This window comes from Acomys minous, assembly GCF_964271855.1.
Source record: "Acomys minous genome assembly, chromosome: 14".
NCBI lineage: Eukaryota > Metazoa > Chordata > Mammalia > Rodentia > Muridae > Acomys > Acomys minous.
Window position 1 is genome coordinate 1,804,267 of NC_140496.1, and position 24,939 is coordinate 1,829,205.

General features: G+C 47.8%; 1 long non-coding RNA gene across 1 annotated transcript; it reads left to right on the forward strand.

The window, feature by feature from the left end:
• The first annotated feature begins 665 nt into the window (after positions 1 to 665).
• On the forward strand, positions 666 to 4,727 carry LOC311582611. Its single transcript, XR_014774162.1, has 3 exons — positions 666 to 722; positions 2,776 to 2,957; positions 4,480 to 4,727. It is a non-coding gene; the product is annotated as an uncharacterized lncRNA (long non-coding RNA).
• The last annotated feature ends 20,212 nt before the right edge of the window (positions 4,728 to 24,939 follow it).

Sequence of the window (24,939 nt, forward strand, 5' to 3'; positions counted from 1 at the left end):
GTACTTGCCTGTAAGCACAGGGGTGTGAGTTTGATTCCGAGCACCCACATACGAGCTGAGCATCTGCAACTCCGGGTCTGGGGAAACAGACACAGGAGGATCACTGGAACTCCCTGCTTGGGTTCAGTGAGCAGACTCTTTCAAAAAGTAAGATGTGGGGCAACTGACAAAGATGCCAGACCTGAGCCTCTGGCCTCCGCATGAATGCCTGTGTACATGCACCCACACCCGCACGCCAAGTATTGTTAGGACTTAGGCTTGACAAAGCCAAGTAACTCCCCGCAAACTCTTGGGGAGACAGACAGCAATGAGAAGAGGCACACGTTGTCCCAGGAGCTCAGTGTCTCTTCCTGTGACTGGAACAATGCAGATTTGTTTGTCAACCACATGGGCTCAGGGCAAAGGCCGAGACAGCACTTCTGGCTTTGTCTGAGGACCTGTGAGGGAAGAGTTCGGACTGATGAGCTGGTGGTCTCCTCCGTGCACACTGCCCGGACCCCGCGTTCCACGCTGCAGCACGTACATGCACTCTGTATCTCTGGTAGGCACTCCCAGCTATGATTCATGTTCAGTAGAATCTAGTCTGGACTTGATCCCAGAATCTCAGGGAGTCCCCATAGGGACCAAACTAGGATGAAAATATAAGAGCTCAGAGGTTTCTACGCTGGAGAAGCACTAAAATTCCTACTGCAGCGAGCCTCAGCAGCTCAGCTCCAGCTCTGGTGAGTCTCCTATGGCCCGTATTTATCATGCTCTGGAACTGTTTCTCTGGTGCCCCCAACAACCCCTGCTGCCCTTTTGGAGGCGGAATCCATGGTTTCCTCACCATCACTAAGGAAGTGTTCTGCTTCTGAGCCACATTGAGGCACACGCTTGGCTTGTTGGGAGAGCTACAGAGGGGCTGACTTCCCTCTCCAGGGTGTGGCGGGCGCCGCCTTCAGCTTTTACAAGTCCCAAGACGCATCAGACTATTGGTTGAAATCCAGAGCCTCTCACTGTTGACACAGCACTCCTGAACAAATATTTGCTGCAGAGAAAATATCTTTGATGCCAGTGAAACCAGTGAAATGAACTGGAGAATTAATGAACGCATTAAAATAATTTCTCATAAGAGCTCAAACGACTCCTGGGTTGGCCTCATCCACAACATAATTTTAATGATCCTCTCTCTCTACTCCTCTTCCCCCACTCTGCTCCTTTAATTAAAAAATAAATAAATTCTGGATCTTCAGCTCTGAATTAAGTCGCTATTTGTCCTCTGGTGTTGTCCGACTTGACGTATTTCCAAGCAGCTTCTAGATCTCCCTTTGGAACTTGGAGTTTAAGTATGACAACTAAGGCAGTCTAATGGAAGAGAGGAGAGGAGCAGAGAAGAAATAAGGCAGTCTAATGGAAGAGAGGAGAGGAGCAGAGAAGAAATAAGGCAGTCTAATGGAAGAGAGGAGAGGAGCAGAGAAGAAATAAGGCAGTCTAATGGAAGAGAGGAGAGGAGCAGAGAAGAAATTTGGACACTTCCTAGCAGTTCCTTTCATTTTCTGTTCTCTTAAATATGTGTTTTTGTTTTATGAAGATTGGTGTTTTGCCTGCATGTGTGAGGGTGCTGGATCCCCTAGAAGAGGAGTCACAGACAGTTGTGAGCTGCCACGTCCTGCTGGGAATTGGACCCCGAGCCCTCTGGAAGAGCAGCCGGTGCCCTTAACTGCTGAGCCGTCTCTCCAGCCCTTGTTTTCTGTTTTGAGACAGGGATTCGAGTAGCCCAGGCTGGCTCAAATTCTCTATGTAGCCTGAGAATGACCTTGAACCTTTGAGGTTCCTGCCTCTACTTTCTGATGGCTGGGATTGTAGGTGTGCACCCAGTTTTCTGCGGTGTTAAGGGTGGAACATAGGGCCTTCTGCACGCTGGGCAAATACCCCAACAGCTGAGCTACAGCCTTGGCCTGGCAGTTCCCTCTTCAGGCCTCAACAGATACTTTAAGTGGGCTGTCTGTAGTCTCTTGGCTCCCCTCTGTCCTTTGAAAGCTCTTATTTTTTTCTTCTCATCCCTTCATAATTTATTAAAAGAAGAAACACGCTTCTTGACCCTGAATGTCTTAATGAGATTTGATGCCGGAAGTTCTGGGATTCGCACCATCACCCCCGTTCAGGTTTTAGTGTTTGCTATCTCCTAATTCGCTGGCTCAGCAAAACCTTTGAGAACTGTGTCTGGCTGGTACCCCACTGTATTTTTTTCTTCTTCTTCACTGTTTTATTACTGTTTCTTATTTTGTTTCTTTGAGATGGGATCCCTTGTAGCCCAAGATAGACTAAATTTGCTGTGCAGCTGAGGATGACCTTGAACTCTTGACCTTCCTGCCCCACTTCCTGGGTACGGGGGTCACAGGCTTGACTTGACTGTTTTCTTTTCAGCTTGATTATGAATGTCAAGGAGAAAGTGAAATAATAAAATCTATTAGCATGCTCAGTTGGAAAACAGTCCATTCTCTTCAAATGTAAGCTGGCTGCTCTTCCCTCTTGGTGAATTGAAGGGTCCTAATTAGCGTGGCATCCTGTAAGACTGTCAGATGACATGTCCTTTGCGCCTATTAAAATGAGTTACTTTGAGGAGCAGAGAGATAGGCCATCCTTGTCCATGAGCATAAATGAAGTTTTTGCTTTAAATGGGGGCTGAAGATACTTTGGAAGCCATTTTCTCATTTGTCATACAGCAAATTGCTGATGCCTTAAACAAAAAAAAGGAGGGGGGGAATCCATCTGACCAATCTATAACAATTGCAGAACAGAGTTTAGGATCCTCTGGAGAAGTTATAACTGGAAAAGGAAGACACCAGGACCCACCGATGAAAGTGAACTAAGACAAAACACCCCACTAAGGAAAGCCCCACTGGTGTCTGCGCTGAGACTGGGCTGACACGGCCTTGGACATCTGAGAGATGAAGCTCTGCTTCCCAAGAGAAGGGGTGAGTTCAGGGTGGCGAAGAACCTTCAGAGCTTAAACCCATCTTCCTGGGATGGTCCAGCTGTCCAGAATTCTGACTATTGTGTTCAGCTTAGAGCCATAAGGTCTATGAAAGCTGGAAAGTAGGCCAGGCATGGTGGCGCACACCTTTAATCCCAGCACTCGGGAGGCAGAGGCAGGTAGATCGCTGTGAGTTTGAGGCCAGCCTGGTCTATAGCATGAGTCTAAGACAACCAGGGCTACACAGAGAAATTCTGTCTTGAAAAACAAACAGGCAAGAAAAAAAAACGGCAGGGGTGGGGTGAGGGAGGGGCCAGGGGAGGAGGTGGGGGTGGGGTGAGGGAGGGGCCAGGGGAGGAGGTGGGGGTGGGGTGAGGGAGGGGCCAGGGGAAGAGGTGGGGGTGGGAGTGAGGGAGGGGCCAGGGGAGGAGGTGGGGGTGGGAGTGAGGGAGGGGCCAGGGGAGGAGGTGGGGGTGGGGGAGAGGGTTAATGGAACAGAAAAGGACAAATGGGTCCGGGATGGAAGTGCAGGGGAGAGAGGGAGAATGGGGTAAGGCCGAGACAGGGTCTCTCTGTGTAGCCTTTGCTGTCCTGGACTCACTTTATAGACCAGGCTGGCCTTGAACTAACAGTGATGTGCCTGCCTCTGCCTCCCGAGTGCTGGGATTAAAGGCGTGTGCTACCACCACCCAGCTTGTATGGGGAAAGCTCTTTAACATTAAAAACCTTTGAACATGTCATATGGAAACCTACTGCTATAGAAGCTTCCTAATATCTATACATATATAAAAGGTGTTTAAATGGAGCCCTCACATAATGAGGGGACACCCCCTCTCCCCCAGACATCATTGGCTATCAAATAAAAAAGCCCAACGTTAGGTATAGCTTATGTCTTTTTGAGTTGTTGTCCAATGGGATCCCACATGCCCCCTCCTAAGGATTACAGGATTTTGCCATTGCTCTTAGTTACCCTACAGAACCTGATTATAATACCCTATTTCTGCCAGGTGTGGTGGCACACACCTTTAGCCCTAGCAGTGAGGAGGCAGAGGTTGGCAGATCTCTGAGTTCAAAGCCAGCCTGGTTTACATAGCCAGTTCCAAGCAAGCCAGGGAGGGCTACATACTGAGACCCTGTTTCAAAAACTAAGTAATAATAGTTATTACTATATAGTTTTGCAGAGATCACATGTCTGAGTCACAGGATGTGGTTGGCTTTCAAAGGACTTGAAGATTTTATGCACACTACTAGGAGAAAAAAAATCACCAGTTTTACTCAGATGTCAAAAACTGCGTGCCTAACGCAATAAGGGCATGTGTATTACAGGAGTGACAAGCCACTCTTTGGTGTCATTTAAAGCCTATGCTGCAAAATTGGCCTCATACCCGGTACCATTAATTGGGTTTTAAAAAAAAAGTGGCTGACTAGGTCATAGGCCCTAGGGGAAAATTTACTATTATTCTGTTAAATAGAAATAGAAATAAACTGCCTCCTAAATTCTTTTTTTTCCCCCAACAAATTAGTGCATCTATCAGTCAGTCCTCATCAGAGAAGCTTCCAGATCAACGTGAAGAGACCAAGAAGTGCTAAGTCTGAACGGGGACATCCACATCACACGTCCTCCTCCGAAGGCAAAGGAATCATCACAAAAGAGGGAGTGGGGGCTGGAGAGATGGCTCAGTGGTGAAGGGCACTGACTGCTCTCCCAGAGGTCCTGAGTTCAATACCCAGCAACCACATGGTGGCTCACAGCCATCTATAATGTGATCTGATGCCCGCTTCTGGCCTGCAGCTGTACGTACAGGCAGAACAGTGTATACATAGTAAGAAATAAATAAATCTTAAAAAAAAAAAAGATGGAGTGGAAAGATTCTAAGAGCCTAAGGAAGTGGTGTGTGTGTGTGTGTGTGTGTGTGTGTGTAACTGAACACTGTTTTTTCCAGACAGCACCCTTGTATAGATGGACTCACGGCACTTCAGACAGCATGTGTGAGACCGGCACAAGACCAAGGCCAAACCCCAGCACAGACGGGGCAGGCTCTCATGAAGCCACAGTCCTGAGAGGTGATGGCTACTGAGAGAGGGAGAGTTGGTGCGGATGGTCCGCACCGTGCGTGCAGGCACCGTCCGATGGTCTCGGAGGCTGTTGCATATTTTTGAAAGCTCACATGAGGTCGAGAGGGGAGGACGGAGAGGAACTGGGGGGGAAGGGAATACAGAGAGGGCAGAATGGATCCAAATGCACTATATGAAAACATGGACATTCACCAGGATGTTAAGCTGAGTGGAGGAATTAGCTGCCATACTCTTGACAGCAATGCAGTGTACATTAGAACATACAGCTTCAGAGACCATTAAAGTAACCAGGGATAAGATGACAGTAGAAGAAGGCGAGAGCCTGTAAAGAGTGAAGTGTTTTTGTTTGTTTGTTTGTTTTTTGCTTTTGTTTTGTTTTGTTTTGTTCGAGACAGGGTCTCTCTGTGTAACCTTGCCTGTCCTGGACTCCCTTTGTAGACCAGGTGGGCCTTGAACTCACAGCCATCCACCTGCCTCTGCCTCCCAAGTGTTGGAATAGTTAAGTGTTTTTTTTTTAATTAATTTATTCAGAGTACAACTCAATTGCTATCCCATCCCTTGTATCCTCCTGTTCTCCCTCCCTCCCGCTTTCACCCTATTCCCCTCCCCTAGGTCTATGACTGCGGGGGCCTCCTCACCCACTATATGGTCATAGGCTACAAGTCTCATCTTGGTAGCCTGCTTATTCTTTGGTTAATTGTTTTAAGAGGCAGCTTGAGATGCCCATAAGGACACGGGGTCTGGGCTGGGGGAGGGGTGCACTTGCAATCCCAGCAACGTGGAGGTGACAGCCGGGGCATAAGTCCATATCTTCTACTGCATGTTTGTCTGGGGTTGTTTTTCTTTCTCTTTTTAGGGATGCCTTGTGTATTGTCATTTAAGCCAAGTCTCTGAAGTACTGTACTTGTAAATGTGCTGAGAGATGTATCCTGGCATAGCTGCCCTCTGCACCAGAAAGTAAATGTAACCTTCTCTGCCAGAAAGTGTCAATAGAGCAATGGCAGCTCCCTGCCTAAAACTCACGGGAGTGGGAGGGGGGGGGCGACACACCTTCCGTAAATGGCACTTAGCATATGGCCACAGGTGGTCCCTCAGTCACAAAGGGGGGGTTCAGCATGAAATTGCATTTCTTACATTTCTTGGGAGAACATTAGAAAAATGAGTGGGGTTTGGTTTGGGCCAGAGCATGTCCTTCCATGTGGGAATTTAGAATTTCCCCATTTCTCTTCCAGTACCTAGTGAGGCATAAGGCGTCTCAGAGTGTGAACAACAAGTGTGACCAGTCTTGGGGTTTGTGCACTTGTTGTTATCCACACCCGATAACCGGGTAGTTTGACAGCTTAGTGTGTGCCATCCCTAGACAGTGCTCACCTAAAAACAACAACAACAACAGCAACAACAGCAGCAAAAGTCCTAGGTGGAAAAATCACAATACACAATCCCCAGGAAACAGATTGACAAAGGTTGTGCTGGTTGCCAGGGAACGAAGTGCATCCCTTGCTGTGAGGGATGAAAAGAAGCAGTGAGCGGTTCTCCCATAGGAGATGCCTCAGATCCACCTGAAATGATGCTCGAGGCTGAATCACCTGGGGTCCCAGGCATGAAGAGCGATGGCAGCTTGGACCTGACACAAACCCCACTGAATGCAGCAGACGGCCTGGCTAGAGAAACCACTTCTCCCCCTACAAGATAATACTAATTTACTCTTATAAAATAGGTTTATATATATATATAAATTTTTTACTTGTTTTTCTTATTATTAGTAAATATTTTTCTTTCTTTTTTAATTTAATTTTATTAATTTATTCATATTACATCTCAATGGTTATCCCCTCCCTTGTATCCTCCCATTCCTCCCTCCCTCCCATTTTCCCCTTACTCTCCTCCCCTATGACTGTGACTGAGGGGGACCTCCTCCCCCTGTATATGCTCATAGGGCATCAAGTCTCTTCTTGGTAACCTGCTATCCTTCCTCTGAGTGCCACCAGGTCTCCCCATTCAGGGGACTTGGTCAAATATGAGGCACCAGAGTACGTGAGAAAGTCAGACCCCATTCTCCACTCAACTGTGGAGAATGTCCTGTCCATTGGGTAGATCTGGGTAGGGGTTTGAAGTTTACTGTCTGTATTGTCCTTGGCTGGTGCCATACTTTGTGCGGTACCCCGGGCCCAAATCTGCCTATCATAATGTTCTTCTTGTAGGTTTCTAGGATCAGTAAATATTTTTCTATGTGTGTATCTACCAATTCATTGCTTGGTGGTTTTTGTTGTTGTTGTTTGTTTTGTTTGTTTGTTTGTTTTTTGTTTTTTGTTTTTTTTCGTTGTCAGGACACTTACTCCTTAGGGCCTCAGCATATGTTCATTCCATTCCACGATTTACTCTTCTGCAAGATACTGGGCCTGTTCTGCAACTCGGTGTTTACGAAGACGTCATCTTCTCAGTGAGCCCCATGAGGCCTTCTCTAGTAAATGTTGGACAGTGTAGTTAAAGTTGTTATTCCCCCCTTCACTGCTTGATTCTGGTCCAAGGCCTTCCTAAATCTTTGGCTTCCTAAATTATCCTGATGCAATAGCCCCTGGCACACAGTAAATCCTTAACACGTGTTCACTAGACAAGGACATCACTGAAAGGATCTGTGGTTAATGAGTCTAGGAAACACACTTCCCAAATTAACGTCATGGTCGTTCAGTAAAAACTAAAGGGGGGGTGGGGGTGACAAGAACTCAGGTGCGCCAAAGAGATCGACACATACAGACAGAACCAGTCAGTTGTGGTGGCGTCTGCCTCTTCTCCCAGTACTGGGGATGCTCAGGCAGGGGGACCCAGGCCAGTCTGAGACACATAGCGAGACTTTGTCTCAATGAACAAACCAAACAAGCAAACAAACAAGCGTCTAGAAACCACAACAAACAAATAACCTGAAGAAAGGGACGAAGAGGTCATTTCAACAAGCATCAATATAATGCTTATGTTGTAAAATCTAGAATTTTCCAGAAAGTATACGTGATGGTCGTTCTTGGTTGTCAATTACATCTGGAACAGATATTCACGCGGCTGGGCAAACCTGTGAGGGATTTTTCTTACGTCGTTTTGAAGTGGGAAGACCAGTTTTTGGTCCAGATCCGCCTTTAATCTGGGCCACAGGCCACAGCGATCTGCCTGCCTCTGCTTCCCAAATGCTGGGATTAAAGGCGTGCGCCACCACCGCCCGGCCTGAGGAAGTTGTTTTTTTATGATGTTGAAAGAGTTAGTATGCACTGTTCCTTTTGATGCTCACAAAGACCCTGTGGGAAAGAACAGGTTTTTCAGAGAAGAGTTTGACCTGAGCCATCATCACACAGCCTCTTCCTCAAGCGGCGCTCACGGCCACCTGCCAGGACACGTCCTCCTGCTCCCGCCTGCAGAAGACTGCCTTCCCCAGAACAGCCCGGGCTGGCTTTGCCTGTGCCCTGCCCTCCGGTACTGCTCACGAACCCCACAGCTCCTAGTCCCTGGGTGCTTCTCCCACATAGCGCTGCTCGGCTAAGCTACTTAAACAGGACTTCACGGAACACCTCCAGAAATTTCCCACAGCCTGCTGGGACCAATGTCACCCTCCTAGAGACAAGGACACTGAGTCTCACTCAGCTGCCAAGAGACAAAGAGAAGGGTTTAAGACTCTTCAGGGACTGACTGCTCACGCGCAACACCAGACCACCCTCCCCCACCCCCCTCCAGCGGGCCTGTCTCCTTCGTTCTTGCTGAGTGGCTTCCGGTGTTCTGGGAAGGACTTACACAGCACAGGAGAAAACAGACGAGGTGTAGGCCCTCAAGGGGCTTATGATCTAACAGGAAGCAAACAAACAAATCCTCACTGTGTGCACTGGCATCTACACACTGTCCACGCATACGTGACACATGTATGCTAAGAAAACACAGAATAGGAGCGTGGTGGCTGGCTGTTACACACCTCTTTATTATAAATGGATTTATAAAGACATCGTGGGGGTCTCACGATGTTGTCCAGCCGACTCCCGAACTTCCGAGGTCAAATGACTCCCGTGCCTCAGGCTCTTACGTCGCTGAGATGATGAATATGGGCCACAGCGTTTGAACAAAGTAATTATTTTATTTTTTGTATATTACTTTTTGCTTCTTTTATTCTTTCCTCCCTTTCAAGTTACATGCCAGCCTGATCCTCTTTAAATAAGGTGGACAGGAAAGGCGCACCAGAAAATGGAGGTGAGAAGATTGGGGTTGGGGAGGGTGGAGGGACTCAGGGTCACCTAGATATATGTCAAGGTCAAGAACATCCTGGGCACAATGAAATACTTTTGTGGCCAGGAGTCACCACAACACGAGGAACTGCATTGAAGGGTCACAGCATCAGGAAGGTTGAGGACCACTCTCAAAACGGCGCTTTTAGCTGATGTAATGCAACAACTAAAGGCAAGCATGTAGTGCAAACTAATTCAAGTTCAAGTGTAAATTGTGGAAAGATCACATATTAATAATCCAGCCTGTGTGAGACTAAAGCAGAGAGACCATTTAGGGCCAACCTAGGCTACCTGTGAAGACGCAATTCCAAAGTAAATAAGCAGAAATAAAAATGGAAATAATGCACATCATACAAATGAGCCATAGCAGTAACTTTCACAAATCAGAAGCTGGAAAAGGAGGCAAACCTTAGCGCACTAGAGAAGTGGGTGGAACATTTTGGAAATAAAGAGAACTCAGGCTCTTTCTCTTCCCTTTATACCTCCCCTACCCAGATGTGTTTCCCTTCTATCTTTTCTATTTTCTCTGTGCACCTGCTTGGCTTTGTCGTGCCTTCATCCTGTATACACGGTTCTTCCACACATGTCACAAAGGCCACACCCCAAAATGTCGGGAGCCTAAGATTAGCGTGACCTGTGAGTTGTGCCCATCACAGCAACATAGCTCAGGCTCAGTCCTCAGTCCCCGGAGGAACCTGATACTTAAGGCACGCAGGTGTTAATCATGGTAGCCTACAGGCATTGGCAAGGCTGGGCTCACGGGCCCTGGCTAGAGGGATCTTCTCTGTACAGGTAAGGAGAGAGGCTAGAGGATCATGGGAAGGAAACTGTGGGTGTGGCTCCTGGGTGCCCCTACTGCTTTACCTCACTCTACCCTTACATTTTATGAGGAGTTTCCTGACATCTCTATATCACTTTCATATGCTATTTTTGATGTCTGAGATTGCCTCAAACCTTCTAAATGAAAAGAAAGGGCTCTTTTCTAAACTCAGCAAAAGGAAATGTCTGTCCAGTTGCCTGGATGTAGACACGCACACCTCCACCAGTGATGAGATCTTAATAGAATTAGTACATCACTGTGTGTCCACCACTGGAACTCTTGCATGCTGATAGTTTCATATGAAAGTTGGTGACCCAGTCATCCATCCAATGAACACTTACAAACATTCTCCGTATCCTAGTCAGACTGGAAAGTCCTGGATTTATAGAGACTCCAACCAGGTAGTAAGATTGTAGCTGCTAAATGCTTCGTGGACAGAAATAGTTTCTTTCTTTTTCTTAAGTCTGAAGCTTTTATTTTGTTTTTGTTTCGTTTTTTTCTGAGACAGGGTTTCTCTGTGTAGCCTTGGCTGTCCTGGACTTGCTTAGGAGACCAGGCTGGCCTAGAGCTCACAGCAGTCCGCCTGCCTCTGCCTCCCAAGTACTGGGATTAAAGGCGTTCACCACCACTGCCCGGCAAATCTCAAACTTTTAAATCTGAGCTTCTGTCTAAATGTTTTCTTGGAGTTGTTTTTAAAATACTTTATTATTATTTTAATTTTATGTGTATGTGTGAGTGCCTGCACCTATGTGTGTGTGCCGTGTGCATATGTGGTGTCTCAGGAGGCCAGGAGAGGTTGTTGGATGCCCTGGAACTGGCAGGCAGTGGTGGGACGCCTTCTTGTAGGTGAAGGAAGCTAAAGCCATGTCCTCTATCAGCACAGCATGAGCTCCTGACCTCTGAGCAATCTCCTCAGCCCATTCCTGTACGTTATAGAAAGGAAAAGCCTCAGTTATCTGGGAGCAATTGTCACTTTCTTCCAACTAAAAAGAAGCTGTGCCTGGCTTGGCACACTCCTTTAAACCTGACCCTCTGTGGTCAAAGGCAGGTGGATCTCTGAGTTTGAGGCCAGCCTGCTGCACAGAGTAAGTTCCAGGACAACCAGGACTACACAGAGAAATCTTGTCTCAAAAATAGGCCGGGTGTGGTGGCACACATCTTTAATCCCAGCACTTGAGAGGGAGAGGCAGGCAGATCTCTGTGAGTTTGAGGCCAGCCTGGTCTACAAAGCGAGTCCAGGACAGCAGCCAAGGCTACACAGAGAGATCCTGTCTCAAAAATCCAAAATAAAATAAAATAAGGAAAAAAGTACTCCTAAACCACAGATATATGAACATACAAATGTGAGTTGGTTTCCTTGTTGATGGGGCTGCCGTTCCACCCAAGAAACACTGAAGACTTAACACTGAGCTCGGGAACAGCTCCAGGCCGTGGGCCAGGGGGCCATGACCCATCACAGTATCCCGTCCCTATTAGACAACACAGGACAGAGGAGCAGCTTAAAAGCAGAGTCAAGATTGGCCTGTGCTTGGTCTCATGCCTGTCAAAAATATCAGGGTGATGAGGTGCCATCACTGGCTACATAGAGAGCAGGAGGCCAGCCTGGGCTATATGAGACCCCGTCTCTAAGGAAACAACACAAGCAGGAGGAGGAGGACTGGATCCTTCCAGCTGAGTTAATGCCTCCAAGTGCTTTGGCTCTTTGATAGAAGGAGGAGAGCCCAAGACGAGCAAGGAGGCCCCTAGAGATCTGGCAAGTGGAAACTGGAGCCAGTTGGGACTTGAAGGGTAAAGCCTTCTGAATCAACCTTCACCCGCACTGGCGAGGCAGGTCCTACCAGTTATGCACGGGAATCAGTGTGGCTTCAAGTTGCGTAAATGCTACAGCTGTAAATCTCATGTTTCACTGAGAGAATAATAGGGAGACTTATGTGGATTTGGGAGTGGGGGCGACAGGGAAGGGAATAAAAGGTGCGAACCTGTCAGACTACGGTTGGGTTTAGAGCTGTGGTTAGCATCAGTTTTAGGGTAGGGGTGGGATTCTGGCATGGAAAATCTTGTAATTGCATGGGCTGGGGCTGAGGGTAATGCTAGGGTTGGGGTCAGAGTTACAGTTAAGTTTAAGGTTAGGTCTGGGGCTTGGATTAGGGACAGAGCTAAAATTTTGTGGGGTTTTTGTTTGTTTGTTCTTGTTTTTGTTTTTCAAAACAGGGTCTCTCTGTGTAGACCTAGCTGTCCTAAACTCACTTTGTAGACCAGGCTGGCATCAAACTCACAGAGATCCACCTGCCTCTGCCTCCCATGTGCTAGGATTAAACGCATGCACCACCACTGCCGGGGTAGATAGAGCTAAAAATTAAGGTTAAGTCTATGGTTAGAGCTAGAGTTTGGTATGTCTGTGGTTAAAGTTTGGGTCAGTGCTGTGGCTAGAACTGGGGCTGCAGATAGGCTTGGCTCCTCAAGCTCTGGCGGTCCCAAGCATACAATTATTCCCATTGCTACTTCGTAACTGTAATTTTGCTACTGTTAAGAATCGTAACATAAATACCAGTGTCTTCTGATGGTCCTAGGTGACCCCTGTAAAAGGGTCTCAGCCCACAGGTTAAGAATTGCTGATTTTTGGACTCAGGTCTAGGGTTAATTGTAAGTTTCAGGCAGAGGCAGTGCTTCGGCTAGGGTTACATTTAAGTTCAAGGCCCGTGTTACTGTTAGGGCTAGCCTTAGGCCCAGGGCTAGAATTAGGTTTAGAGTTAAGGTTAGGAATAATGCTAGGTTTAGGGTCAGGGTTCGTTTTAGCTCCGGGGATGGCATTAGGCTAGTGCTGTGGTTGGGGGTTTGGATTTGGTCAAGAGTTAGGATCATGGCATGGTCTACATCTGGTTTTAGGGCTAAATTTTGTTCAGTGTGACTTTTAAGTACAGTGTTAGGGTGGCCATAGATTAATCTTTGGGGTGAGAGTTATTTTTAGGGGCAGAATAAGGATAAGGTTATTTTAGGGCTGCGCTATGGTTAGGGTTTAGGCAAACATGAGGGATATGCTAAAGGGTAGAGTTAGGCTTAAGTTGGGGCAGTGTTGGGTTAGTGTTACCTTGGCTTTCGCTATCTTGGGGTTTCTGTTAAGGATATATCTAGAACTAGAGACAGCAGTTAGGCTGTGGGTAGGCTTAGAGCCAAGGTTAGAGTCAGCACTAAAGTCAGGGTTGGAGCTAGGGCTCATTCTAGGCCTATACCTTAGAGTTAGGACGCGCTCAGGCTTAGGCCTCATGTTAGTGTTAGTGTTGGGTTAGGGTTGGGGTTAGGGTTGGGGTTGAGGTTAGGGTTAGGGTTAGGGTTGGGGTTGAGGTTAGGGTTAGGGTTGGGGTTAGGGTTGGGGTTACGGTTAGGGTTAGGGTTGGGGTTGAGGTTAGGGTTGGGGTTGGGGTTGAGGTTGGGGTTAGGGTTAGGGTTAGGGCTGGGGTTTGGGTTGGGGTTAGGGCTGGGGTTGGGGTTAGGGTTAGGGTTGGGGTTGGGGTTAGGGGTTAGGGTTAGGGTTGGGGTTAGGGTTAGGGTTAGGGTTGGGGTTGGGGCTGGGGTTAGGGTTAGGGCTGGGGTTGGGGTTAGGGTTAGGGTTGGGGTTGGGGTTAGGGTTAGGGTTGGGGTTGGGGTTAGGGTTGGGGTTGGGGTTGGGGTTGGGGTTGGGGTTGGGGTTGGGGTTAGGGTTGGGGTTGGGGTTGGGGTTGGGGTTGGGGTTAGGGCTGGGGTTGGGGTTAGGGTTAGTGCTGGGGGCTCAGCTTATACATAGCGCTGGATTTATTCTTCTACACTAGCATTAGGCTTCAGGACAGGATTAAGGTGAGCACTAGGTCTCCATTGAGGGTTAGAATCTGAGTTAGAGCTAGGGCTACGGTTAAGCCTGGGGCTAGTTATAGGCAGGTTTAGTGTTAATGGCAGGGTTGTTGTACTGGCTGGTTTTGTGTGGTTTAACTGTTAGAGTCTTCACAGGGAAAGGAGCCTCACTTGAGAAAATGCCTCTATGAGATCCAGCTGTGAGGCATTTCTAAATTAGAGCTCAATGCGGGAGGCTCAGCCCATGGCGGGTGGTGCCATCCCTGGGCTGGTGGTCCTGGGTTCTATAAGAAAGCAGGCTGAGCAAGCCATGAGTAAGCAAGCCAGCAAGCAGCACCCCTCCATGGCCTCTGCATCAGCTCCTGACTCAGGTTCCTTCCCTGACTTCCTTCAGTGATCAACAAGGATGTGGAAACATAAGCCAAAAAACCACTTTCCTCCCCAAGAAGCTTTTTGCCATGGTGTTTTGTCATAGCAGTAGTAGCCCTAACTAGGACAGCCAGCATTGACATCATGACATCTGTCTCCTCTCATGTCTCCTGGTGAAAAGCCCCCCTCTTTCTTCTTCCCAGAATTCCTTTCTCCCTCTCAGAAAGTCCCACTTTCCACTTTACTCTCTGCCCAACTACAGGCTGTCAACATCTTTTATTACCCAATCAGGAATACTTTGGGAGGCAAGGTTTAAACAACAGTCATTTTGGATAAATGGGCATTTCTCATAGGACAATAAGAATCTTGGGGCGGGTGGGGTTGGGTGGGAAACAAGCAATTGACATTTGAATACATACTGACTCCAGATCAACCCCAATAGGTTTAGGACAAGGGTTATGGGTGGGAACAGTTTCAGGGCTTGTGAACAGGCCAGGTTAGGGTTAGGTTTAAAGGTAGGGCTAAGGCTGGCCTAGGGTTATTATAGGGGCAAGGGGCATGGCAGGTTTAGGATCAGAGCTGGAGAAAGGGTTAAGTTAGTACTGGGCCTGTGTTAGAGTTAGAGCTATATATAAGTAGATTCAGGTTATAGCTAGGAGTAGGTTCAGAACTGGGGTTACGGTGAGAGCTAGGGAACGGCCAGTGTTAGTGTTTGGGTCAGACCTTAGGAACGATTGAGACTTGTTCCACACTTACAGTTATGTGGTGGCCCTCTGAAGCTGCAAGCCAGCCCCAAAAGTGTTTTCCTATATAAGAGTTGCCGTGGTCATGTGTCCCTTCACAGCAGTAGCAACCCTCACTAAGAGAAGTTAGCTTTAGGGTTAGCTTTAAGACTATATTTATAGTTAGGGTTAGAGTTAGACCTGTGGTTAGAGTTAAGTTATGGCCTGTGATAGGGTCAATAATAATGTTATGTTTAGAGTTAGGGTTAAGATTAAGACTGGTGTCAGTGTAAGAACTAAAGAAAAGAGAAAGGGAATTAAAGAAAAGTGACAAATAATTAAAGAAAGGTTTAGGGCCAGGTGTGGTGGTTCATGCCTTTAATCCCAGCACTTGGAAGGCAAAGGCTGGCAGTTCTCTGATTTTTTTTTTCCAAGACAGGGTTTCTCTGTGTAGCCCTGGCTGTCCTGGACTCGGTTTTGTAGACCAGGCTGGCCTCGAATTCACAGCTATCTGCCTGCCTCTGCCTCCAGAGTGCTGGGATTAAAGGCATGTGCCACCACCGCCTAGCTGAGTTCTCTGATTTTGAGGCCAGCCTGGTCTATAGAGCCTAGGGCATCCAAGCTCAGGCAGTGAAGGAAACCACTGGCCACAGAAAGACGGTGCAGGGTACTTAAAGGAGAAGGCCAAGTTGCAGCCCCAGCAAGCAGCAGAACTTGGCAGCTTTGGCCACGTGGTTCTGGTTTGAGAGTCAAGGATAGAAGAAAGGAGTTATGGCATCTCCCTCCGAGACTAAGCAAAGCTGCTAAGGCCAGGTATGTGGCAGGGGCCTCTCTGCATGGAGGCCTAGAGAGGCCATTGTGTGAAGCTGTGTCACTGACGATGCTTATGTGTAGCGTTGGTGGCAGAAGTCACTTGGCATTTATTTAACCTGGAGAGCGTCCAGATTTGAGTTCTCTACCTCCCTCCCCCTGTGTCTTGTGTCGTGTCTGTCTGTTGTATGAGTCTGAATCTATGCCTGCCTGTAGGCTGCCTGGTGAGTCTTTTCCTGGGTTGGCCCCTCTGTGTGTCCGCCTACGACAAAGAGCTTTAGCCCCTTTTTTTATTAGACAGCACAGAAAGCTTCGAAAGGAATGAGGAACACTGCAGAAATCAGTAACAGAGTTTACAAGGGGGTCACATCACTGACTGAGTTGTATTAACAGGGACCCAGGTATGGACTGGTCTAGGAATTAGCTCTAACCGACGCCAACTGACAGTAGTAGAGCCCAGGAACAGTAACACTAACGCGATTGCTTCCAAGCAACATCCACATACCATCCCCAACACTTACATTTGCGTTGTAATATTGCTCTCGGCCTGTTTGCTGTCCCAGAGAATGATGATCATCGCACACGTGCAAACACACACGCACGCTCTTGGCCAGGGGTATGGAAAAGCACACAACTTAAGGTCACATCTGTACAACAGCTTAAGCGGTAAATGTTGATTGTGTGGAAGACCCAAGGCAAGCACGGTTGGTTGCTACAATCTTCTTTTCTGAGCAGGTTAAGCAAACAGGCCGAGTACACATCAGGATAGCAGCGTTAAGTGGCTGACTCTGGCTGTGAGGGTCAGAATAAGTTCCCGTATCTTATCATGTAAGAGATGGTGTTATCACAACGCTATTGCCATGGTCCCTCCTTTCTTTTTTTTTTTTTAAATTAAGGAAACATGTCAATGGATGTAGTCTCTGGCAAAGAAACGGAGTGCTGTAGGGCCGTCTTTTTGAAACGCCGACAAAGAGCTGAGTGGGGCAGCGCACACCTCTAATTCCAGCACTTGGGAGGCAGAGGCAGGTGAGTCTCCGTGAGTTCGAGGCCAGCCTGGGCACAATAGGCCTGCATGGGAGAGGCAGGCAAACAGGATGCTATTCCTGTTAACAACTATATGTTAAGAGATAATCCTGAAAGTCAATTAGAAAGATTGAGCCAGCTACTTATCAAATACCATTTTAAAAGTATTCATTTTGAAAATAGGAGTTCAGGACTGGAAAGATAGCTCAGTGGTTAAGAGCACTCACTGCTCTTCCAGAGGACCTGAGTTCAATTCCCGGCAACCACATGGTGGCTCACAGCTTCTTGATGCTGTCTGCTGGTGCGCAGATGTACATGTACAAAGTACTCATATATGTAAAACAAATATGTTTTTAAAAAAGAAAATAGGAATGTATAGTTGGTGTAGTACAGGGGCCACAGGGGCCTTGTGTTCACAGACACTAGGGAACCTGAAATGTTAACCCATGTGGTTGCTCCTTCAAAGCTATGCTTAGTCTGTTATCCACCCAGAAGGCTGGGCGTGAAGATGGTTAATATCAAAATAGAACTTTGCGCTGTGTGTGTGTGACTGAGACCACCCTGGCTCCTCTCTGCATGCCCCCACCCCTGACCCTCATCATACGCTTGGTTTTCTAGGTCAGTCTATAGACTCTTATCTTTAGGGGAGGTGTCACATGTACTTTACAAAGAGTTTTGATGTAGTCACATCTGATCGTTATTAAATTTACTTTGTGCTTTATTGTGTATATGGGACTGAGTTAACTATCACCAAAGACAGTTTTGACCAAATTGTTCTGTGTTTAAATATGCCTAAAATAAACTCTTCAGGCTCAGACTCCCAAAATGTGAATCAACACCAGCTACTTAGCAGATCTGCTGGCATGGTGGTAGAAGAGACCCACCCCATCCCTCCACCCCCACCCCATCCCTCCAACCCCACTCCCCCCACCTCCCCAACCCCCAACCTCCATTCTCCACCCCCACCCCCACCCCATCCCCCCACCCCCCACATCCCATCCTCCCACCCCCACACTCCCATCCTCACCCCATCCCCACACCCACACCCATCCCCCACACCTACCCCCATCCCCCACCTCCATCCACACCTCCACCCCTATTCCCCACCCCCACCTCATCCCCCACCCCATCCCCTCACCCCATCCCTCACCCCCATCCCCTCACCCCTATCCACACCCCACACCCCCACCCTCATCCCCCACCCCTATCCCCCACCCCCACCTCCATCCCCCACCCCATCCCCCACCCCATCCCTCACCCCCATCCCCTCACCCCTATCCACACCCCACACCCCCACCCTCATCCCACACCCCCATCCCCCACCCACACCCCCATCCCCCACCCACTGCTGCCATGGCAGTGATGACTGTGACAGCTAGGACAGCTGCAGTAATGATTCCAGTGAATTTTCGTACACGAATTCACAAACATTTCTAAGCTGTCTTTAAAGCACATCCTCCATGCCACTGCTGAGTCATATCAACAGGAATCCAGACACTAACTTGTCGTCTAAGATTTACAGCAGGAGACAGAATGAGATGTAATAAGAGGAAGTAGAGTGAAACTAAAAAGTGACGTGCAGCGGGGAATTAGGAAAAAAATTCCTCTTTCGTACCCATGTTGCTTCCATAATGCCAAGTAATCATAGCACGGCTTGGTCGGCCTTGCTGGAGTCTGGAGAAAGCATAGATGCGCATCTAGGCTCCGAGGTGGGAGGGAGCTGGCCCAGACACTGGGTAGACTGCTGGAGCTCTGTGCTAAATGCTTGCTCCCGAGATCCTTGTTGTTTACAAGCAAATCCTCACATATCCAAAATGTCATTGCGTAAACTCTGCCTCCCAAACTATCCCTGATAGGCTAAAATTGCGTACAGCCTGGAGGTAGGTGGAGCCAAGGGCTGAGGGCTAGAGGAGGGTGACCCTGGAGCAGGTCAGCCTGGGTTGGCGCGAACTAGAAGCATGCGACCGGGAAGAGCTTGCTCTGAGGACTGGCGGCACGGAGAGAAGCAGCCCAGACGGAAAACAGCATGAGCAAGTACTTATGCGGCATTTGCTGCGAAACAGACAAGGTAGCTCAGAGGATTAAAATCTGCCCAGCCGTGCGGCATTAAGGCTTATTAAAAACCATACAGGTTTCTATATCTTTCATTTACATAATAGTGGGTTAAGGAATAACTGTATTAATAGCCAGCATTAGTTAATATTAATAGAATAATTCCACAACATTAGACCCTTGGGGAAGTTTAGATAAAACCATGGGTTTTGCTAAAACCTCTTGCTCCTTGTTATATTTTTCTTTTTATAGGCTGCCAGAGGAGAGAAATTTAGAGAAACGGTTTTTAAGTTTTAAAGTAAAAGTTGCACCGGGCGTGGTGGCACACACCTGTAATCCCAGCACTCGGGAGGCAGAGGCAGGCGGATCTCTGTGAGTTCGAGGCCAGCCTGGTCTACAAAGTGAGTCCAGGGCAGCCAAGGCTGCACAGAGAAACCCTGTCTCAAAAAAAAAAAAAAAAAAAAGAAAGTTGCTTTGGCTCTAAACACTTAGTACCTTATTCTCCCCTTTTGTATGTGTTTGGTTTTCGAGTAATAAATAAACTTGTTCAATTATGACTTGTTCTTGGGAGTTAGGGGGAACGCCATATGAGCAGGACAATTGTTTTATGAAAAGTTATCAACACAACATTAGCAAGTTTTGTTTTGTTTTGTTTTTCGAGACAAGGTTTCTCTGTGTAGCCTTGGCTGTCCTGGACTCGCTTTGTAGACCAGGCTGTCCTCGAACTCACAGCGATCCACCTGCCTCTGCCTCCCAAGCGCTGGAATTAAAGGCATGCGCCGCCACGCCCGGCTCAGTAACAAATTTTAAATGACCAAAGTATATTTAAAATTTTGAGCTTGTACCTATGACAATTTAAGCTGTTTTTGAAAAGCTTTAGTGGCCATTACTTAAAACTATTAGGAGAAATGGATGGGTAAGTTACTTTAAGTCCACTGACTTGTCACTGTGTTAGGGGTTATGACTGGGTTTTCTCTTCCAGTTAAAGATTGAAAAGGCAGGAAAACCTTGAGTGCCACAGTCAGCAGCAGGGGGAGTTTCTGACCCAGCAAACAGTCGCCAACAGAATCAGTGGGTAAAGTGTGGTTTATCAGGCATGAGGAAATGGCACGAGGCACAGAGAGAAAGACCCTCTGCCCAGCAGCTGCGGGACCCAGGAGGCTGGAGCCTTTCCATGAGAACTGGGGGCCTTCATGGTCTCTCGCACGGGGTCTTCCTCCCCCAACTCAGGATTGGCCAGTGTAAACAAAGACAGGGAGGCTCATGGGTCCACACATTTGGGATAAACACATCTCGGCAGGGAGGCTGAGGGGCTTGAGGAAAAAGCCCACCAGGCCTCTGTTTCAAGTTGCCACGCTTTTGTTTCAGGTCAGAGGGAGAAGCGGCAGCCATCTTGGAAGTCCACAGTCTTTATTCCGTAGTCATGGCTTCTCACCTGTGTGCCTGTCAGGGACTCTCTCTGACTCCTAGCTCCTCACTGCCCCCTCGCAGGGGCCGCCCTAACTGATGTTAGGGGTTTGGGGTTATAGTTCCCGCTAATGTCTTCCAAGCTAACAAAAGGGATGATGCTGAAAGGAGACGGTTGATGTAATACGCCACATAAAACTTAATAAATGGCAAAATCAAAAGATAAAACGTCCGTTTGATGTCAATGTGTGTGTATCCTTGGAACGCACCATGCAAGCAAGGCATTGTCTGTAACATAAAACACCAGCAGAGCCTTTGCCACGGCCTCACACAGATGGACTCACTGGGAAAAGAAAAACTGGAAGAGCCAGAGGTCCCTCCCAAGCCCAAGCAACCACTGAGGACTGGATCCTCAACTGGCCTTAACTATACTATCCAAAAACAAAAATTAATTTTGGACAATCCAAGGTGTCCTGCATAGTTTCATATCAGCTTGACGCAAGCTAAAGTCATCAGAGAGGAGGAAGCCTCAATCGAAAAAAAAATGCCTCCATAATTGTAGACAAGCCTGTGAGCCATTCTCTTAATTAGTGATTGGGGACGGAGAGGCCTCAGCCTATTGTGTGTGTGGCCATCCCTGGGTTGGTGGTCCTGGGCTCTGCAAAAAAACAGGGTGAGTCATGGTGAGCAAGCCAATACCAGCACCCTTCATGGCCTCTGGTCAGCGCCTGCCTCTGGGGCCCTGCTCTGAGGTCCTGTCCTGACTTCCTCTGATGACAGTGATATGTAAGTACAGGCCAAACAAACCCTTTCCTCCTCAGCATGACCGAAAGGTCATAGTGTTTCACTGAAGCAACAGAAATCCTGACTACGACAACTGGTGTTCCCTGTCACACCGGTCACTTGGGCATTATTGGGAATCTGAATCTAGTTTTTGCTTCCAGTATTCAGAAGAAACATGCTGAACCTTTGCTTACACCGATCCACTAGCCCAAAGCTTTTTTTTTTTTTTAAATGGTTTTTCCAGACAGGATCTCTCTGTGTAGCCTTGGCTGTCCTGGACTTGCTTTTAGGCCAGGCTGGCCTTGAACTCACAGCAATCCACCTGCCTCTGCCTCCCGAGTGCTGGGATTAAAGGTGTGTGCCACCACACCCGGCTGCACGAAGCTCTTAAACTGGGCTCTTGGCTCATGTCTTTAAGCCCAGCATTGCCAAGGTTGAAGCAGGATTGGCCCTTATTTGGGACAGGCTTGACTCACCCAGTGCAATTCCAGCAAAAACTACAGAGCAGGACCCTGTCTAAGAAACAAACAAATGAAACAACAACAGCAATAAAATATCCACGTTACACCTCTGTTTAGCCCAGGAAACTTCCAGAGTAAAGCTGTTGAATTTGGGGCGGGTCACAGCAGGAAAAAAGGCGTGGCTTATGTCATTGCTTTTATTTGGTAGTTTTACCTGGTTATGTGTGACAAGTCAAATGTTTTGACATAGCTGTATGACACTGATAGCCACACAACCAAACAAACCCTCAAGTTGTCTGTCAACACAAAATTGAAAACTCTCATCCCAGAATGGATAAGAGAGTTTATTCTGAAGCCAAATATGAGTGACCGTGGCCTGGGAACACAGACATAGGCTACCCCAAATTCCATGTTCTAACGAGGTTTGATGAAGTTTATACATTAGTGGAACAAAGAAAGTCGTTAAGTCAAGACGTCTTTCAACTACGTTGGTGGCAATGTTAAAAGTAGGTGGCGCGTTAAAGCAAAGATTCGGGATCCTGTAATAGAGCTGAGATGCTGGTAGCAGTCTTAGCTTTTCGGTTGGTTGCAAAAACCACTGCTCTGTCCGTTACAAATGACTTACACAATGGTCACAAAAACAGAAGAGACAGGAACAGAGGAAGGCACGAGATGGCTGTAAAAGGTTCAAAGATGGCCGCCAACAGCCCATCCTTAGGGCCTGGACCTGCAACATTCTAACCTCTCCGCAACCACCGGGATTCTGATCAGCTATTCAGCCCTGCAGCAGCATCACCTGATGTTGCAAGTTCTTCCCGGGAAATCGCAATCCCTCGGGGCACTCACTGCTCTAGCCTCGACCCTGCGCAGCCTCAGGCTGGACACAGGGATGTTACCTTTTCTCCACCGCAACCGGTTTAGACTATCTAAAGGTAATTTCAGTCCTAAGCCTGGGGCTTGTTAGGCCTGCTGTTCTTAATTAAATGCCTTTCCTTTGCCGCCTGGGACAGCACCTGGCCGCTCTTGCTCAGTCTTTGGCCCGGTGGGCTTGCTGACTGATTGGTTCTTTAGAGCTGCGTGAGGTGGGCGGGGCCCGGACACGCCCGTTGTTGGAGGCAAGAAATTACAGAAGCCGGGACTGCTGGCTGGTTCTGTAGAGGTGTGAGAGTCTGTGGCATTTGTGCTTAGTTCTCAGCTTCTGGAAATGCATCGAGCAGGGACCCCGCAGGCAGTGTGAAACTGCAAGGAGAGGTGACACCTTTGCATGGTGTCACGACCCGGACAGCAACATAAAAGCTGGTCAGAAGTACATTACACCGTTCTTTTCCACCAGGGCAAATAATTCATATTCTAGTTTCTAACAGAGAGTGAGTAAAGAGTGTAGCAAATTGATTAAAGGCGCAGGCAGATAGCCAGGTCAGATTCCTGCCCGTTGCCCGGAGACTGACAAGCTATTTGTCTTCCGTATCTGTTAGCTCAGGTTGTTAAGCGGTGCATCTGTTCATTCGTTCTTTGAGGTTCAAGTGATCATTTATGAAGTGTTGGACGTAACACAGTTATTAGACATAGTGATTTTCAGAAGCAGCACGGGTGGAGATGGGAGGGTGCAGGCCTCTCCGGTTCCTGGGGCGCAGCCCCCACCCCATGCCCTCGCTCGTCCTGCTGTGGCCTCAGCATTAGTTCTCGCAGCGCAGGCTGTGTGGCCCACTTCCTCCTGAGCTGTGACTCAGTCCTGCGTGTTCTCTGCACGAAGGAGGAGCTACACCGTTACTCCTTGCATATCCCCTGCCCTTTCCAGGTTATGGATGGTTTCTGTAATTTTGTACCGACCCCCATACGGCCTCAGAGGTTAAGAGCACTGGCTGCTCTTCCAGAGGTCCCGAGTTCAATTCCCAGCAATCACATGGTGGCTCACAGCCATCTATAATGAGATCTGGTGCCCTCTTCTGGCCTGCAGGTGTATATGCAGATGGCGCTCTCATATACATAATTAAATAAAAATAAATAAATAAATAAATAAATAAATAAACAAACCCACAATGTACTTAGTACCAAATTGGCATATATGTAAATTCTCATATAAACTAAAGTTGTTAATTTGGCCCAGCTTCCTTTTGGCTCATAATAAAAACTAAAATTTTGAGAAGCAAAACGGTAACAAAACAACAACAACAAAACACAAAAGTATAGCCAATGTGACCACATAGGTAAATCAAGTAGAGATGGCTAAGGGTTCTAAATCTTTCTTTGGGACAATAAATATGAGATTTCAATTTAAAAAAAAAACCTAAATCAACTTATTTTTAAGAATAAGAATTCTGGTCAAGCTGGGTGTGGTGGCACATGACTGTAATCAGAACACTCCAGGAGGCATAGGCCAGCCTGGTCTACAAAGTGAGTCCAGGACATCCAGGGCTACACAGAGAAACCCTGTCTTGAAAAACAAAAAACAAAAAAACTCTGATCAAGATGTCATGTCTTGGACTGGAGAGATGGCTCAGAGGTTAAGAGCACTGTCTGCTTTTCCAAAGGTCCTGAGTTCAATTCCCAGCAACCACATGGTGGCTCACAACCATCTATCATGTGATCTGGTGCCCTCTTGTGGCCTGTAGGAGTACATGCAGGCAGAGTCGTGTATACATAGAAAGAAAGAAATCTTAAAAAAAAAAAAAAAGATGTTATGTATTTGACCTCGTCACAGCCCTAGCTCTACAGCACAGTGCCTACCGCGTGAGGGTATAGATGAACTTATGTGGTGAGTGGTCCTAACTCCAGGGCACCGGTTTTTCTATTAAATAACTACCAGACTCCTTATTCTGAAGACCAGCAAATGACTTACGTCTCAGAATAGCTGCGATTAACAAAACGACCAGGAGCAAATGCCGTAGGAGATATGGAGAAAAGAGGACCCTATTCACTGTTGGCTGCAAACTGGTCCACCTGCTCTGTAAATCAGTGTGGAGAACTCGCAAGAGCTAAGAGCAAGTGCACCGCATGGCCGGCTACGCCATCTCCCAGTCTGCGCCCGAAGCTCCCCACATCCCACTCCACAGACCCTTGCTCAACCGTGTTCGTTCCCACTCTAGTCACAACAGCGAAGAGACGGAAACGGTCTCTTCACCTGGCAAGTGGATAGTGGAAATGCGGTACGGGTGCACTGTGGGACACCACTGAGCCGTAGAGAAAAGCGCAGCCATGGGCCTTCCAAGTGCGAGGAACTAGGAGAGATCGCATTGAGCGAGGACACCTGGAAAGTAGAGCGAGGACAGCAGATGGGTGAGGAGGCGGGGGAGGGGACAGCAGGGTGTGAGAGATCTAAAGGAAGAAACGAGACAAGTGGGGCCTCTCAAATTCAAAAGTAGCAACAGAGTGCGCCTCA